Source organism: Engystomops pustulosus, chromosome 3 (genome assembly GCF_040894005.1).
Source record: "Engystomops pustulosus chromosome 3, aEngPut4.maternal, whole genome shotgun sequence".
In the NCBI taxonomy this organism is placed as follows: domain Eukaryota; kingdom Metazoa; phylum Chordata; class Amphibia; order Anura; family Leptodactylidae; genus Engystomops; species Engystomops pustulosus.
In genome coordinates, this window is record NC_092413.1 from 62,063,236 (window position 1) to 62,082,949 (window position 19,714).

Consider the following 19,714-nt stretch of genomic DNA (forward strand, 5'->3'; position numbering starts at 1 on the left):
TTATTTTAAACAAATTGTTTTAGAAATATAGCTAAGGTTAAATTCACACTGACGTGTGCCTACAGTACCGTAGAATGTTGGCACCCCACCACTCTCCATAAAGAAACATGGAGCATGGTGCTGTATTCCAAGGAATTCCACATGTGCGCTGCACCCTACTGCTCCCGTGTGGCGCCGTGCATGTTTATACACCGTGGAAGAGCTGGTCCAAGATCTCAAGTCTATCTGGGAGCAGACTTGACTCTCGTTGCTACAGGCTTATGCTTGAACCAAAACCCAGACAGACAAAAAATGCAGGCCTCCTCCTTTCTTCGCTCCCGGTGATAAAGTGTGGCTCTCCACCAAGTATGTTCTGCTAAAAATCCTCAGCTACAAGCTTGGTCTACGTTTTCTGGGTCCATTTAAAGCGCTTCAAACCCGTGACCTATAAGCTCCATATTGCTCCCTCTATGCGCCTCCGGAACTCCTTCCACATCTCCCTTCTGAAACCTGTCATCCTGAACCACTTTCCCCGGCAGCTACTACCTTCTGCTCCTGAGGTGGATTCCTCTGACATCTATGAAGTAAAAGAGGTCTTGGTTATGAAGCTGGTTAAAGGGAAGCGGTTTCTTCTTGTTGACTGGAGGGGGTTCGGGCCGGAGGAGAGGTCCAAGGACAAAATCCTGTCCCGTGCTCTTTTGCAGAGGTTCTTCCAGACCAAGAAGGGGAGGATGCTGAAGGGGGGGGGGGGTACTGTGATGGGTGCCTCATGTGCCCTGCAGCTTTGAAGCTTCACTTACCTCGCCGTGCTCTAGCGATTTTCTCCATGCTCTGCCGTGCGATCTCGCCGCCTAGGGCGATGATTGGTGCTGGCCGACCGCCTCCCCAGTCAAATTCAAGGCCTCTTCCTGTGTTCTCTTGCCGGATCTTTGTGCCTAGTGCTTAGGTGAAATGCTTGTGCCCTGTTCCCTGTGATTATTTGGTGAATTCCTGTTGTGACCCCTATTCCGTTCCTGACTTTGCTCCCGTGCTGCCTGTACTGACCTTCTGCTACATCCCCCAACTCTGATTCCATGCTGCCTGTCCTGACCTCCTGCCTATCCACGACTCTCTGCCTCATGGTTCTGCTCTTCTCCTTGCCTACCACCCTGGACAAATTTGTGCCTGTGGTGCTACCAGTTAGCAAGTCCAACCCACTTTATGGCAGCACTGGGGAAAACTGCGTACCATTAGACTCCGCTCCCAGGCGGTTGGCATAGTCTGCGGTGGTCCAGTGGGTCCATTCAAAAAGCATTGACTTTTAACACAGACTGGAACTTAAACTTCATTATCACTTACTCTTTGGACCATAAAACCATAAGATCAAAGATTGAAAAACACTGACCCATACTACAGAAGGACCCCTAAATAGCAGGAGTGCTATCAAAATCTCTGGGAAGGCCCCATCCCTAAAAACCTTATCATACCATATCACCTAATAAGTTTTGGTAACATTTGGATGATTTGAGAATACTACCCTCAGCTGACCACATGCTAATTGGTCAGCAATAACACCAAATCAACAATAACATTACTTTCCTTAACCTCTGCTACTTTTCTCATATGACAATTTATTTACTCTTTAAGTATCAAACATACAAGTCCATTATCGTCTGTCAAAGGCCGATGCCCTGTCTGCAAAATGGTCAGTCTACTTCTACCCCCCTTTTTTTAATTCATTTATCAAATTACTTGAATATATGATCAAATTAACCATCTGCTTTATACATATGCCCCAGTATGTCTATATGCATTATTTTACCCTTTAGAATAATTAATTTTATCTGCTCTTATTTATATATTGTTATAAATCAGACAGTGTTTATAAGCATATTTATATAAAGACCGATTTTATACACCTGTGATTTTATGTAATTGAATAATGGGTTAATTCTTCCCTGAAATGCTTTGTCCTAACGCAAAGCAGTGTACATAGCAATGTACACCAATATTTGTTTGTCTCAGACACTCGAAAATTGTCATTTCTTTAATAACTGTAATAAGAAATATACTTGACACTATCCTTTGTTAATAAGAAGCACAAGATTTTCTTTGCTATCCCTTTATTCTGCACCCCAAATTAGTAAAATGTAACCAAAAATATAGAAATTTGGTATCACCGCAATCATACATACCCATAGAATAAATATAACAGGTTACTTAGAGTATACGATGAACACCAAAAAAAAAAGTTTTTTCTACAACACCCCCACAAAATAGTTAGTACATTTTCAGCAATCAAAAATTTTAGCAACTCAAAATGGTATAATTGAAAAATGCATCTCATCCATATGAGCCATCATACGCAACATCAATGAAAAAACAAATATTTTATAACTCAAAGAAGTGTGCAATTGAACTGAACACTAATAAATTCTATAAAGCAAAACTGTCTTATTCATGGCCCTTCTTCACCTCACTGTATGCCCTTACAACAAGTAATATCCACATGTGGGGTATCTCTGTCCGTGGGAGAAATTGCATAAAAAATTTTGAGATGGGTTTTTGCTTTTTAACTTTTGTGAGTGTGTAAATTTTAGGGCTAAATGAATCTATTGCTGAATCAGACCATCTTAAATTTCACCTCCATTTTCTTTTAATTACTTTAAAGGTCTCAAAAGGTTAACAAACTTCTTAAAAGCTGTTTCTGATAGTTAATTGGGGGAACATTTGAAAATGGAGTGATATACAGGCGGTCCCCTACTTAAGGACACCCGACTTACAGACAACCCATAGTTACAGACGGACCCCTCTGCCCACTGTGACCTCTGGTGAAGCTCTCTGGATGCTTTAAAATAGTCCCAGACTGCAATAATCAGCTTAAAATTGTCTGCAATGAAGCTTTATCGATAATTCTTGGTCCTATTACAGCAAAAAAATTTGAAACTCCAATTGTCACTGAGGCAAAAAAAAAAAATTGTCGGGAACTACAATGATAAAATATACAGTTTCGACTTACATACAAATTCAACTTAAGAACAAACCTACAGTCCCTATCTTGTATGTAACCCGGGGACTGCCTGTATAGAGGTTTCTAATATAATATATTTTAAATCTCATTAAAAGTCAATTCTGAAATCTTGAAAATATGGAGAAACCAATGCTTGATTTGTAAGCCATGCCACATATAAATAAAATATCCAGACATTTTAAAAATTCAGAAAAAATAAAGCAGTTATATCCGATATGTTATTTAGTAACTAATTTGGGTGGTAGAACTAGATAGCCTGAAAATAGTTTTGAACTTTGAAAATGGCAGATCTTAAATGTTTTTATAAATTAAGATAAAAGTTAGGAGCCAAAATTTACCACTAAATTACCACTTATTAAACCACTTATTTACCACTGATTAAAAAAAAAAATCACTTTAATAAGTTAAAGTGATTAAAAGTAAGAACCATTTTATGTCAGATAATAAACAAGCTTTAAAGGAGCCTTAAACGAAATCTACCATTTGATTTGATGCATTATTGAGAATGCTGTAGCTATACTGAAGAAGAAACGTATCGTCTGAGTTGAGTGGTTTTACTGAAAAAACAATTATAATATTCAGGACTTTGGGAAAGCTAGGTGAGGCTGGCTACGTACATAAACACATTACACACCGAGCTTGTCATTACACATGGAGCTTAGTCAAGACAGGACTAATCAACCTGAGCTGGATCACTCATACACAGCAGCTGGGGGAATGGTGCAACAATTCTGCCTTCAGGCACAAAACAATGATTATATCAGCCTCAGTGCATAACTTTGCCACTGAGCCCTGGCAAAGACAGAGCTTCATTATCATAATTTTACAATTGTTTTATCAGGAAAACCACTCAGCTCAGGGATCGACCAAGATATGATTCTGCATCAGTGTAGCTACAGCATTCTCAGGGTATGTTTGGTTCATAATGGTAGATTTTCTTTAAGCTATGATTTGGCTGCGTCCTAAAGAGGTTACAAAAGGCATCAAGGCCCTTCCTTTACTTGTTGAACAAACTGCCTCAACCATAAAGACATCTAGTGGCACTGGGATTCCATAGTCAAAACCATTCTTACAGTAAGGAAACCCTGTCTATGTTGATATCAAAAATGTGTTTCCTTAACCCCTAAGCACACCAGGACGTTATAGTATGTCCTTGTGGGAAGATACTTCCAGCACAGGGACGTTCTATAACGACCCACTTCTGGCTCTGGCTCCCGAACGGAGCCAGCACCAGAAGCAGCGGCTGTCAGCTGTACATTGCAGCTGACACCGCACTCTAACACACTCCGATTGCGAGTTAACCCCTAACACGCCGCAGTCAAGCATGACGTGGCATGTAGGGGTCTTCCCCCTATGGATCGGATCCCCCGTGCCACTTACCAGGGGATTCACCCCTCTTCTGGGCAGCCACGGGGTCTGCCAAGTGCCCCGGGCTGTCTGATGTTCTTTGCAGTCAGACCCCTTCCGTGTATCAGAGCATCTCTGGTTCAAGTATGTATAAGTAAAAAAAGTTAAAAACAGTAAAGTTTAAACATTAGAATAAATAAAAATAAACACATAAAAATATAAGTCACTTTCCCATAAAAACACTTAAGTATAAAAACCACAAACACACAAAAAAGCCCACATATTTAGTATTGCCGCATCCATAACAATCTGTATAATAAAAAAGAATCCTTACTAGACCTGCACGGTAATTAATGCCTTTACAAAAATGCTCTAAAAAGTGATAAAATCATGTTACGCACAAAAAAAAACACTAAAAAGAACAACTCTTCTTACAAAAAATAAGCCCTTAAACAGATTTGTCAGCTGAAAAATAAAAAAGTTATTTATAGGAAAGTCAGTGATGGTAAAATTGACATTTTCGACAAATGACTTTTAGTCAGTAAAAATGAGAAAAAAAATTTAAAAATTAATATAAATGAGGTATTTTCATAATCATGAATATATAAGAATAAATAGAATAAAAATACATAGAATAAAAATAATATACTATTTTTACAGTATAGTAAACGGACAAGAAAAACCACAGAAAAATCTTCCTAAAAATAGCTAATTCAATAAGCTATAGACGCCCCAAAATTATGTACCAGAAAAGTGATGTGGCAAAAAAATAAGCCCCTATAGGTCCACATTAAAAAAAGAGAAAATTGCCTGTACAATTTGACAGTGCAAATCTGCTCTGGATGTCTCCTCCTTCCATTCTATGCTATACAACCACTTATGGGGTATAAATGTACTCGGTAGGAATTGGGAATCAAACTTTGTGGAGCCTTTTGTCATTTAATCCATTGCAAATGTTTAATTTATCACCCAAAATGAATGTATTGTCAAAAATTTTACAATTTGTAGACCGCACCTCCATTTTGTTTTAACCGCTATAAAACACCTGAAGGGTTAACAAACTTCTTAAAGTGCTTTTTCATCCGTTGAGGGGTTTAGTTTTAGAGATGAGCGAACATGCTCGTCCGAGCTTGATGCTCGGTCGAGCATTAGGGTACTCGAAACTGCTCGTTACTCGGACGAATACTTCGCCCGCTCGAGAAAATGGCAGCTCCCGCCGTTTTGCTTTTTGGCGGCCAGAAACAGAGCCAATCACAAGCCAGGAGACTCTGCACTCCACCCAGCATGACGTGGTACCCTTACACGTCGATAGCAGTGGTTGGCTGGCCAGATCAGGTGACCCTGGGATAGACTAGCCGCTGGCCGCGCTGCTCGGATCATTCTGTCTCTGGATGCCGCTAGGGAGAGAGCTGCTGCTGGTCAGGGAAAGCGTTAGGGTGTTCTATTAGCTTACTGTTAGGCAGGAGCGATTCTCAAAGAACCCAACAGCCCTTCTTAGGGCTACAATAACGTTCTACTTTTTTTATTTTAATTTGCATCTTTTACCATTTTGTGAGGAATTAGCAGGGGGACTTGCTACCGTTGTGTTTAGCTCTTAGTGGCACACATATCCATAGCAAAGACCGAAGTGGGAAAATTCAGTAGGGGTTGGATTTCTATTAGGCAATAACTCAGTGTCATCTCATCTGGCATAGTAGTGTGCTTCCTTTGATACTTGGCTAGAAAATAGCCATAGGAGAATACAAACAGCTTCTTGAAGCCTACAGTAGCGTTCTATATATTTGATTTCTGGTTGATCTGCTGGTGGCTGTAATTTCTGCAGTGCATGTACTTGCCAATTCTGAGCAATTTGTAGTGAGACTTGCGACCGCTGTGTTCTGCGCTTAGTGGCGCACATATCCATAGCAAAGGCCGAAGTGGCAAAATTCAGTAGGGGTTGGATTTCTATTAGGCAATAACTCAGTGTCATCTCATCTGGCATAGTAGTGTGCTTCCTTTGATACTTGGCTAGAAAATAGCCATAGGAGAATACAAACAGCTTCTTGAAGCCTACAGTAGCGTTCTATATATTTGATTTCTGGTTGATCTGCTGGTGGCTGTAGTTTCTGCAGTGCATGTACTTGCCAATTCTGAGCAATTTGTAGTGAGACTTGCGACCGCTGTGTTCTGCGCTTAGTGGCGCACATATCCATAGCAAAGGCCGAAGTGGCAAAATTCAGTAGGGGTTGGATTTCTATTAGGCAATAACTCAGTGTCATCTCATCTGGCATAGTAGTGTGCTTCCTTTGATACTTGGCTAGAAAATAGCCAGAGGAGAATACAAACAGCTTCTTGAAGCCTACAGTAGCGTTCTATATATTTGATTTCTGGTTGATCTGCTGGTGGCTGTAGTTTCTGCAGTGCATGTACTTGCCAATTCTGAGCAATTTGTAGTGAGACTTGCGACCGCTGTGTTCTGCGCTTAGTGGCGCACATATCCATAGCAAAGGCCGAAGTGGCAAAATTCAGTAGGGGTTGGATTTCTATTAGGCAATAACTCAGTGTCATCTCATCTGGCATAGTAGTGTGCTTCCTTTGATACTTGGCTAGAAAATAGCCATAGGAGAATACAAACAGCTTCTTGAAGCCTACAGTAGCGTTCTATATATTTGATTTCTGGTTGATCTGCTGGTGGCTGTAGTTTCTGCAGTGCATGTACTTGCCAATTCTGAGCAATTTGTAGTGAGACTTGCGACCGCTGTGTTCTGCGCTTAGTGGCGCACATATCCATAGCAAAGGCCGAAGTGGCAAAATTCAGTAGGGGTTGGATTTCTATTAGGCAATAACTCAGTGTCATCTCATCTGGCATAGTAGTGTGCTTCCTTTGATACTTGGCTAGAAAATAGCCAGAGGAGAATACAAACAGCTTCTTGAAGCCTACAGTAGCGTTCTATATATTTGATTTCTGGTTGATCTGCTGGTGGCTGTAGTTTCTGCAGTGCATGTACTTGCCAATTCTGAGCAATTTGTAGTGAGACTTGCGACCGCTGTGTTCTGCGCTTAGTGGCGCACATATCCATAGCAAAGGCCGAAGTGGCAAAATTCAGTAGGGGTTGGATTTCTATTAGGCAATAACTCAGTGTCATCTCATCTGGCATAGTAGTGTGCTTCCTTTGATACTTGGCTAGAAAATAGCCATAGGAGAATACAAACAGCTTCTTGAAGCCTACAGTAGCGTTCTATATATTTGATTTCTGGTTGATCTGCTGGTGGCTGTAGTTTCTGCAGTGCATGTACTTGCCAATTCTGAGCAATTTGTAGTGAGACTTGCGACCGCTGTGTTCTGCGCTTAGTGGCGCACATATCCATAGCAAAGGCCGAAGTGGCAAAATTCAGTAGGGGTTGGATTTCTATTAGGCAATAACTCAGTGTCATCTCATCTGGCATAGTAGTGTGCTTCCTTTGATACTTGGCTAGAAAATAGCCAGAGGAGAATACAAACAGCTTCTTGAAGCCTACAGTAGCGTTCTATATATTTGATTTCTGGTTGATCTGCTGGTGGCTGTAGTTTCTGCAGTGCATGTACTTGCCAATTCTGAGCAATTTGTAGTGAGACTTGCGACCGCTGTGTTCTGCGCTTAGTGGCGCACATATCCATAGCAAAGGCCGAAGTGGCAAAATTCAGTAGGGGTTGGATTTCTATTAGGCAATAACTCAGTGTCATCTCATCTGGCATAGTAGTGTGCTTCCTTTGATACTTGGCTAGAAAATAGCCATAGGAGAATACAAACAGCTTCTTGAAGCCTACAGTAGCGTTCTATATATTTGATTTCTGGTTGATCTGCTGGTGGCTGTAGTTTCTGCAGTGCATGTACTTGCCAATTCTGAGCAATTTGTAGTGAGACTTGCGACCGCTGTGTTCTGCGCTTAGTGGCGCACATATCCATAGCAAAGGCCGAAGTGGCAAAATTCAGTAGGGGTTGGATTTCTATTAGGCAATAACTCAGTGTCATCTCATCTGGCATAGTAGTGTGCTTCCTTTGATACTTGGCTAGAAAATAGCCAGAGGAGAATACAAACAGCTTCTTGAAGCCTACAGTAGCGTTCTATATATTTGATTTCTGGTTGATCTGCTGGTGGCTGTAGTTTCTGCAGTGCATGTACTTGCCAATTCTGAGCAATTTGTAGTGAGACTTGCGACCGCTGTGTTCTGCGCTTAGTGGCGCACATATCCATAGCAAAGGCCGAAGTGGCAAAATTCAGTAGGGGTTGGATTTCTATTAGGCAATAACTCAGTGTCATCTCATCTGGCATAGTAGTGTGCTTCCTTTGATACTTGGCTAGAAAATAGCCATAGGAGAATACAAACAGCTTCTTGAAGCCTACAGTAGCGTTCTATATATTTGATTTCTGGTTGATCTGCTGGTGGCTGTAGTTTCTGCAGTGCATGTACTTGCCAATTCTGAGCAATTTGTAGTGAGACTTGCGACCGCTGTGTTCTGCGCTTAGTGGCGCACATATCCATAGCAAAGGCCGAAGTGGCAAAATTCAGTAGGGGTTGGATTTCTATTAGGCAATAACTCAGTGTCATCTCATCTGGCATAGTAGTGTGCTTCCTTTGATACTTGGCTAGAAAATAGCCAGAGGAGAATACAAACAGCTTCTTGAAGCCTACAGTAGCGTTCTATATATTTGATTTCTGGTTGATCTGCTGGTGGCTGTAGTTTCTGCAGTGCATGTACTTGCCAATTCTGAGCAATTTGTAGTGAGACTTGCGACCGCTGTGTTCTGCGCTTAGTGGCGCACATATCCATAGCAAAGGCCGAAGTGGCAAAATTCAGTAGGGGTTGGATTTCTATTAGGCAATAACTCAGTGTCATCTCATCTGGCATAGTAGTGTGCTTCCTTTGATACTTGGCTAGAAAATAGCCAGAGGAGAATACAAACAGCTTCTTGAAGCCTACAGTAGCGTTCTATATATTTGATTTCTGGTTGATCTGCTGGTGGCTGTAGTTTCTGCAGTGCATGTACTTGCCAATTCTGAGCAATTTGTAGTGAGACTTGCGACCGCTGTGTTCTGCGCTTAGTGGCGCACATATCCATAGCAAAGGCCGAAGTGGCAAAATTCAGTAGGGGTTGGATTTCTATTAGGCAATAACTCAGTGTCATCTCATCTGGCATAGTAGTGTGCTTCCTTTGATACTTGGCTAGAAAATAGCCATAGCAATAGGATAGGATTGTTTGGTTTTAAAAACTCAAAAAAAAACAAAAAACACAAAAAAAAAAAAAAACACAAAAAAACACCAAAAAAAACAAAAAGAAGTAAAAAAAAAAAAAAGTTATAACTCTCATTTTAAAAATGTTTAACCCGAGGGCTAGGGGTAGAGGACGAGGGCGGGGACGTGGGCGTCCAACTACTGCAGGGGTCAGAGGCCGTGGTCCTGGGCGGGGTGAGACACCACCTGCTGATGAGGGAGCAGGGGAACGCCGCAGAGCTACACTCCCTAGGTTCATGTCTGAAGTTACTGGGACTCGTGGTAGAGCACTGTTGAGGCCAGAACAGTGCGAACAGGTGATGTCGTGGATTGCCGACAATGCTTCGAGCAATTTGTCCACCAGTCAGTCTTCCACGCAGTCCACCCATGTCACCGAAATCGGCACTCCTCCAGCTCCTGCACCTCAGCCTCCTCCCCCCCAGTCTGCCCCCTCCCAGCAAAATTTGCCATTTGAACCGGCATACTCTGAGGAACTGTTTTCTGGACCCTTCCCACAGTCACAAACCACTTGTCCGGTTGCTGATGAGCAATTTTCCGATGCCCAGGTTTTCCACCAGTCACAGTCTGTGGGTGATGATGACCTTCTTGACGTAGTGGAAGTGTGTAAAGAGGTGTCCGACGATGAGGAGACACGGTTGTCAGACAGTGGGGAAGTTGTTGTCAGGGCAGGAAGTCCGAGGGGGGAGCAGACTGAGGGATCGGAGGATGATGAGGTGACAGACCCAAGCTGGGTTGAGAGGCCGGGTGAACACAGTGCTTCTGAGACGGAGGAGAGTCCTCGACCTGAACAGGTTGGAAGAGGCAGTGGTGGGGCCAGACGGAGAGGCAGGGCCAGAGCTGGTGCATCAGCGCCACTGTCAACTAGTGAAGCTCCCGTGGTGAGGGCTCTTGCGGCGAGGGCTAGATCTTCAGAAGTGTGGAGGTTCTTTAAGGAAACACCGGATGACCGACGGACTGTGGTGTGCAACATTTGCCAAACCAGGCTCAGCAGGGGTTCCACCACTACTAGCTTAACTACCACCAGTATGCGCAGGCATATGAATGCTAAGCACCCCACTCAGTGGCAACAAGCCCGTTCACCTCCGGCCGTGCACACCACTGCTCCTTCCCCTGTGTCAGCTGCTAGTCAGCCCCCTGCCCAGGACCCTGGCACAAAAACCCCATCGTCGCCTCCACGATCCTCCACAGCATCCACCAGCGTTCAGCTCTCCATACCCCAGACGCTGGAGCGGAAACGCAAATATAGTGCAACCCACCCGCACGCCCAAGCCCTTAATGTGCACATCTCCAGATTGCTTAGCCTGGAGATGCTGCCCTATAGGCTAGTAGAGACCGAGGCCTTTCGCAACCTCATGGCGGCGGCCGCCCCTCGGTATTCGGTCCCCAGCCGCCACTACTTTTCCCGATGTGCCGTCCCAGCCCTGCACCAGCACGTGTCAGACAACATCATCCGTGCCCTGACCAACGCCGTTTCTGACAAGGTCCACCTGACCACGGACACGTGGACGAGTGCTGCCGGGCAGGGCCACTATATATCGCTGACGGCACATTGGGTTAACTTGGTGGAGGCTGGGACCGAGTCTGACCCTGGGGCTGCTCATATACTGCCGACGCCGAGGATTGCGGGGCCTACCTCGGTCCAGGTGTTTCAGGCCTACTATGCCTCCTCCTCCTCCCACCCCTCCTCCACCTCCTCCTCCGAACTACCATCCGTGGGCACGGCGCCATCAGTCGGTAGCTCTAGGCACAGCAGCAGTGCCGTCGCTAAGCGACAGCAGGCGGTGCTCAAACTGCTGAGCCTAGGCGACAAAAGGCACACCGCCCAAGAGCTATTACAGGGCATCACGGCGCAGACTGATCTGTGGCTGGCACCGCTGAACCTCAAGCCGGGAATGGTTGTGTGTGACAACGGCCGTAACCTGGTGGCGGCTCTGCAACTCGGCAGACTGACACATGTGCCATGCCTGGCCCATGTGTTAAATCTGATAGTGCAGCGTTTCCTCAAGACATACCCCAATCTGTCTGATTTGCTCACGAAGGTGCGCCGCATCTGTGCGCATTTCAGGAAGTCCAGCCCAGATGCTGCCACTCTCAGGGCAGCGCAGCGCCGCCTCCAACTGCCCGCTCACCGACTGTTGTGCGACGTGCCCACGAGGTGGAATTCAACACTGACCATGTTATCCAGAGTTTACCAGCAGCGCAGAGCGATTGTAGACTGCCAGATGTCAACTTCCATCAGAACTGGTAGTCAGGTCAGTCAGCTTCCTCAAGTCTACAATGAGGAGTGGACGAGGATGTCTGATATCTGTCAGGTGCTGAGTAACTTTGAGGAGTCAACACAGATGGTCAGTGGCGATGCCGCCATCATCAGCCTCACCATCCCGCTGCTTGGCCTGTTGAAAAACTCTCTGGTCAGCATGAAGTCGGAAGCTTTGCGCTCGTCACAAGAGACGGGGGAAGAATATTCCCTTGTTGATAGCCAAAGCACCCTGAGGTCTGTTTCTCAGCGCATATCGGAGGAGGTGGAGGTGGAGGAGGATGAGGAGGAAGAGGAGGAGAATGTTGGCGAGACACAAGAGGGGACCATTGTTGAGTCCTTCACTGTTCAGCGTGTATGGGCAGAAGAAGAGGAGTTGGAGGAGTTGGAGGAGGAGGAAATGGACAGTCAGGCCAGTGAGGGGAGTGAATTCTTACGCGTTGGTACTCTGGCGCATATGGCAGATTTCATGCTAGGCTGCCTATCCCGTGACCCTCGCGTTCAAAGAATTTATTCCAGCACCGATTACTGGGTGTTCACTCTCCTGGACCCACGGTACAAGCAAAATCTTCCCACTCTCATCCCTGGAGAGGAAAGGAGTGTGAGAATGCATGAATACCAGCAGGCCCTGGTGCACAAGCTGAAACAGTATTTCCCTTCTGACAGCGCTAGCGGCAGAGTGCGTAGTTCTGCGGGACAAGTAGCGAGGGAGAGTAGGCGAGCAGGCAGCTTGTCCAGCACTGGCAAGGGTACGCTTTACAAGGCTTTTGCCAGCTTTATGTCACCCCAGCAAGACACTGTCACCTGTCCCCAGTCTCGGCAGAGTAGGGCTGATCTTTACAGAAAGATGGTGAGGGAGTACGTAGCTGACCATACCATCGTCCTAAATGATCACACAGCTCCCTACAACTACTGGGTTTCAAAGCTGGACATGTGGCACGAACTGGCGCTGTACGCCTTGGAGGTTCTTGCCTGCCCTGCCGCTAGCGTCTTGTCCGAGCGGGTTTTCAGTGCAGCTGGTGGCATCATCACCGATAAGCGTACACGCCTGTCGACTGACAGCGCTGACAGGCTGACGCTTATTAAAATGAATAAAGGCTGGATTTCTCAGAATTTCCAATCTCCACCAGGTGAAGGAAGCTCAACCTGAATAATTGATCCACTCCTCCTCCTCCTCCTCATTTTCCTCCTTCTCCTCCTCTTTGTACAGTAAAGCAGAGGAAAATGGCTATTTTTTGACAGGGCCCACTGGCTCTTGCTATAGTACTTCATGCATTTAATTTTTCTGGAGGGCCACCTACCCGGTCCTCTGTTTGAAACAATTTTTGTGAGTGCCACATACAGGCACTCAATCTATTCCATTTTTCTGGAGGGCCACCTACCCGGTCCTCTGTTTTAAAAAATTTTTGGGACTGCCACATACAGGCACTCAATCTATTCCATTTTACTGCAGGGCCACCTACCTGCTCCTCTGGTTTGAACAATTTTTGGGACTGCCACATACAGGCACTCAATCTATTCCATTTTACTGGAGGGCCACCTACCTGCTCCTCTGGTTTGAAACATTTTTGGGACTGCCACATACAGGCACTCAATCTATTCCATTTTACTGCAGGGCCACCTACCTGCTCCTCTGGTTTGAACAATTTTTGGGACTGCCACATACAGGCACTCAATCTATTCCATTTTACTGCAGGGCCACCTACCTGCTCCTCTGGTTTGAACAATTTTTGGGACTGCCACATACAGGCACTCAATCTATTCCATTTTACTGGAGGGCCACCTACCTGCTCCTCTGGTTTGAAACATTTTTGGGACTGCCACATACAGGCACTCAATCTATCCCATTTTACTGGAGGGCCACCTACCTGCTCCTCTGGTTTGAAAAATGTTTGGGACTGCCACATACAGGCACTATCCAAATTAAATTGTCTCCATAGCAGCCTCCACACGTTGTCTCCATTGCTACCTCCAAAAGTCGTCCATATAGCTGCCTCCATACATCGTCCCTTTATCAAACGAGGTGTGTCAGGCAGAAATTTGGGTTGTTTTCATGGATTCCACATCAAAGTTGTTAACTTTGTCGCCACCCTGCTGTGTTATCCACAAAATATACTGGCAAACTTTTACCATTTAGGGATATTATTTCAGCGCTTCTTGCGCATCTGTTTACATTCCCCTCACCCGGCATATCCTAAACTTATAAGAACGCTACTACACTTGATCTTATACAAAAGGTTCTTAGAAGTGCTGTTTGGGGAGTAGCCTAGAGACAGGGGCTTGGATTGGCGAAAGCTCGCCTGGCAGCGGAACGCCAGCTCCATGCGCATCATGCGCTTCTTGCGCATCTGTTTACATTCCCCTCACCCGCCATATCCCAAACTTATAAGAACGCTACTACACTTAACTTGGTGCAGGCTGGGACCGAGTCTGACCCTGGGGCTGGTCATATACTGCCGACGCAGAGAATTGCGGGGCCTACCTCGGTCCAGGTCTCAAAGGCCTACTATACCTCCTCCCACCCCTCCTCCACCTCCTCCTCCTCCGAATTACCATCCGTGGGCATGGCGCCATCAGTCGGTAGCTCTAGGCACAGCAGCAGTGCCGTCGCTAAGCGACAGCAGGCGGTGCTGAAACTGCTGAGCCTAGGCGATAAAAGGCACACCGCCCAAGAGCTATTACAGGGCATTCCACATCAAAGTTGTTAACTTTGTCGCCACCCTGCTGTGTAATCCCCAAAATATACTTGCAAACTTTTACCATTTAGGGATATTATTTCAGCGCTTCTTGCGCATCTGTTTACATTCCCCTCACCCGCCATATCCTAAACTTATAAGAACGCTACTACACTTGATCTTATACAAAAGGTTCTTAGAAGTGCTGTTTGGGGAGTAGCCTATAGACAGGGGCTTGGATTGGCGAAAGCTCGCCTGGCAGCGGAGCGCCAGCTCCATGCCAAGATCCAACTAACATAGTTTTAACTGCAGCACCTTTAATCTACTACTAGTTCACTGCCTCCATACATGGTCCCCTTATCAAACGAGCTGTGTCAGGCAGAATTTTGGGTTGTTTTCATGGCTTCCATGTTAACTTTGTCGCCACCCTGCTGTGTAATCCACAAAATATACTGGCAAACTTTTATCATGTACCGATATTATTTGAGCGCTTCTTGCTCACCTCCTTTGGTTCCTCTCTGCCACCCATTGGTTTGAAGCCTGAGTCCATTTAGGGTATGTCGCCATGACACTCTCTAGCCTGCTGCCGCTGCCTCTGCATGCCGTCCCCTATAGTGTCAGGGTCAATTATTGGATGTTTTAGATGCTATCTAGCTTCATTCTGTCACTCTGTCATGGCCATGCTGTTGCCCATAATTTTGGCATAATGGTGCGATTATGCAGCCTCAGAGGCATCCATGCATGCTGCCCCTGCTGTTTCCTGTCCATTTCCGTGGTGTTTCCATCCTTTTCTGAGGTTCCCAGGTGTTTGGCCAAGCTTCCCTGTGCAGAGCCTTGGTCCCCTTGAAAAATGCTCGAGTCTCCCATTGACTTCAATGGGGTTCGTTATTCGAGACGAGCACTCGAGCATCGGGAAAAGTTCGTCTCGAATAACGAGTACCCGAGCATTTTAGTGTTCGCTCATCTCTATTTAGTTTCCATAATGGGGTAATTTACGAGTCTAGCTATTTATGAGCTTGGTCATGATCTTAAAAAACCATGCCAACATAAAGCATTTAGAAAATGTAAGTTATGAATTTATTTGGGTGCTATGATTATCTGCATTAAAAATAAAGAATATAAAACTTTAAAAATAAAGAATTTTTTAAAATTTTTGCCAAATTCGTTTTTTTTTTCATAACTTAACAGAAAAGATATCATCCAAATTTTTAACGAATTTGAAGTACAATGTGTCATGAGGAAACAATCTTAAAATCCCCTGGATATGTTATAGCGTTCCAAAGCTATAAGCACTATAATAGTGACACAGGGCAGATTTGAAAAATGGGGCTGCGTCCTAGAGGCCAAAATAGGCGGAGTCCCAAAGGGGTTAAAATTCCCTTCTCAGATCGACATCTGGCGGATATTGCACCCTCAGGATTGGGACTATTCCTATTTCTCCCCTGTGAATGGATCCTATAGCACAGTGATGGCGAACCTTTTTGGGACCGAGTGCCCAAACTGCAACCCCAAAGCCCCCTCGTTTATCGTGAGGTGCCATCCAAAAATAAAGCAGTAACTTATTGTTCCCTGTTCTTCAATAACGTTCAATCATATTGGCCTCCTGAGGGCACCAACATAGTACAAAAAAGATGGAAAATTTGCATCATTTTAGCTTCCTTCCAGTGTCCCTCTGTACACAGAGAATTGTGCGGTTAGTGACTTTAAAATCAATTATACCAACTCCGAAGCCTATAACATATCCCTACCAACAACAGAGGTACAGCACCTCAAAGATAACTTTCCTTTCTAGTGGCAGCAGGCCTCTCTTGGATATCTGAGAGTCTCAATCCCGACTAATTTGTCAAAGCTACATGCTCTTAATTATGCACCACTTCTAGAATGCACATTAAAGGATCCTCAAACATATGATCGTAAACACCTCTCCTGGTTCGGCAGGATGGACATTCTCCCTCATTTTTCGTACATTTTTGTCTTGAAAATGGACATTCTCCCTCACTTTTTGTACATTTTTGCCCCCCCCCCGAGCTTCTTTTGTCCCTTACGATCCGCCTTGCTGAAATTTATCTGGGGGTCCAAGTGGCCTAGAATGGCTTGGAAGACACTGATCAGACCAAAGACAATGGGGGGGGGGCTCCTCACTACTTCTCAAACTGTTGCCGTGAATCCCATTGGGGACTTGCCCTACTCCTGCACCTCAGGAAAACCTCCTTAGGGACGCTTTACGCTTATGGAGATCGCTGATTGCTAGGAAATCCCTGTCCCGTGAACTTAGTTCACTCACCACAATATTCCGCAACCCTGGTTTCCCGCCGGTAATGGCTAGGTTGTATTTCCTGGGCTGGGGGGGTTCTTGAAGACCCACATATGTACGAATTACTGCAGGGATCCCCTCTGTCTCTTCATGGGGACTTCAATCCTTCCTAGGGTCGCACCAACAGTTCTTGGTCTGAGTACTCACAACTACGGTCCTTCATAGTGGGGGCGGGTGACGCAACAGCCTTTGCTGCTTTCAAGGGGTTGTTTAGTTTGGACTCGTCACATTCGATCTCCCAAATCTACTCTATCTTGACGTACGACTCAGACCACAGACCTCCCGTTTGTAAGAAGCTGGGAATGCGAGCTAGGTACCCCCTTGTCACAGGAAGACTGGGATAAATCTTTCTTTTTCACACACAACATGTCCTCTTCCAGTTTGGCTCAGGAAAAGGGCTACAAAATTGTATCACGGTGGTACCGGATGCCGACAGTGTCGCATCTAGCCTTCCCTTCTGTCTTGGATGACTGCTGGCGCTGTGGAACCAACAGAGGAAATATGTTGCTTGTGTGGTGGAGCTTTGATGCTCTTAAGCCCTTGTGGAGCAAGGTGTTTGATACGTATCATTGAATTTCGGATAAACAGGTGACTGCCTGCCCGGACGTAGCACTGCTTTCAGTACTTCCCGGCCAAATAGGAGCCCAAAAAAGAGATATACTGCGCTTTTGTATGTTTGCAGCCAGGGCAGTGATACCACAGCACTGGCCCTCCACCCAGGGCCGGCTCCAGGATTCGGTAGGCCCCTGGGCAACAGAGCCTCAGCGGGCCCCTTTGCAGTGAATATACAGGCGGTCCCCTACTTAAGGACAACTGACTTACAGACGACCCCCTCTGCCCACTGTGACCTCTGGTGAAGTCTCTGGATGTTACTATAGTCCCAGACTGCAATGATCAGCTGTAAGGTGTCTGTAATCAAGCTTTATTGATCATCCTTGGTCCCATTACAGCAAAAAATTTTGAGACTCCAAATGTCACTGGGGCAAAAAAAAAAAAATGGCCTTGAACTACAATTATAAAATATACAGGTTCGACTTACATACAAATTCAACTTAAGAACAAACCTTAGGAACCTATCTTGTACGTAACCCGGGGACTAGCTGTATATAGTCCCTCAGTTTTATAAATGAATGTGGCCAGTAAATAACAAATAATGAAAATTACTTCACCTCATGCAGGTCCAGGGCTCTCACTATCCTCATCACCTATTCTGCCATAAGCTTCAACGCAGCATATTCTGTGCAGCAGAGACACAGGCGGCATGCAGTCTTCAGCCAGCCAGCATCCAAAGTGTACAGAGACACTCTGATGCTATTGAGTTTATAAAAATGAATACAGTTGTCTAAACTTTGTCTAAACTTTGTTAAAACTGCAGTATTTTATATAGAACACTGAAGTAGAAGTCCAGCTTAGTTTATCTGCTGGACAGTCAGCTATTCTTTAAAATCAGTATAACCCACAGACTGGCAGCGATGTGTTTTATGACCCTGTTTCTCTGATTTAACCTTTGATCTCCCGCTGTCTTTCCCGGAAGATCTATTACACTGACACTTCTGCAGCACGGCACACGTTAGCGTGGTGTGTTCAGCTCTGCTGCTTGTAAATTTAGCTGCTTTCTGTAATTTCACGACATTGACTGCACACAGCTCAAGTGTGTTGAAGCTCAAGCAGTACACGGATCTCACCCCACTGACGTTTGCCGGTGAATGGACTCTTTCCCTGCAGTGAGTATCTGTCGTCCCGGTCCGGCCCTTTTACTGAGCAACCCCCTCGCTCTGCAGGATCACCTGCCGAGCAGCCCAGTTGAGAAGCGACAGTGAGAAGAGTGCCGTGGGCCCTTCTGGAAGCTGTGGGCCCCCGCACTTGCCCGCTAATGCCGGGTGCTGACGCCAGCCCTGCCTCCACCACATCCACTTCCATGGCCGAATGGGCCCAAGAAATGTCCAAACTCTTTCACGTGGAGGAACTGGAGGCCCATGAGAGGTTTCTGCGTGTGTGGTCTCCGTGGATGAGCTTTAGGGACTCCCATGTTTTTAAAGCTCTCTAGTAGCGGGAGACATCCCCATGACCTTTGTGGTTACACCCTATAGGACCCCCCATCCCGTGTGTTTTCTCCTACATGTTTCTGTCTAACGTTCTTTGTTCTTGTGTTCTTTACATGTTACTTCTAGGTGTTGATCTCACTTCAGATCTTTAAAGTCACACTATCCACTACTACATGTGGAAGGGGGCGACATGTCTTGTGACGGGGATGCCAAAGATTATATAATTTTCATGGCACTGTCCTTGAGATCATCCTCTACATTAACTGAGAGGTTATCCCATTCCTACAGGGCCTTTGTTGAAAGTGAAGTTTACCTTACATTGTATGCTATGTCGTATGCTTATATCTTAAAAATCCCATTTTGTTGGATTATATTCTACAATTTACAATAAAATTGATTCAACATAATTTATATGAGGAACAGTTGAATATTTAAGTTTTTGTATTTGTTCATTCGTCTCGTTTTTGTTACAGTTAGAATTTATCAGTTTACTATTTTTCAGCTTTTTACCACCTCCGCTTCCCCTTCTACCTTTTTTCCTTTTCTTGATGACTTTTGTGTTTTGGGGAAAAACATGGTTATGGGTCTCAATGGTGGTGTTGCATTTGTTAATTGTTGGGTGAAGGATAAAAAATCATTGGATTCAGTGGGGGATATTTAACAGGACCTCTGCGCACCGCCAGTGGCGCAGAGGCCCTGAAATAATCGCAAATGCTAGCTTATTGCTAGCTTTTGCGATTATTTTCCCCAATCTGCCTCCTTCACGCCAGTGGGTCGTGAAGGGGAGTGAAGGGGGGGGCGCGGCCGGCCGAGGGGAGGGCATAGGCCGGAC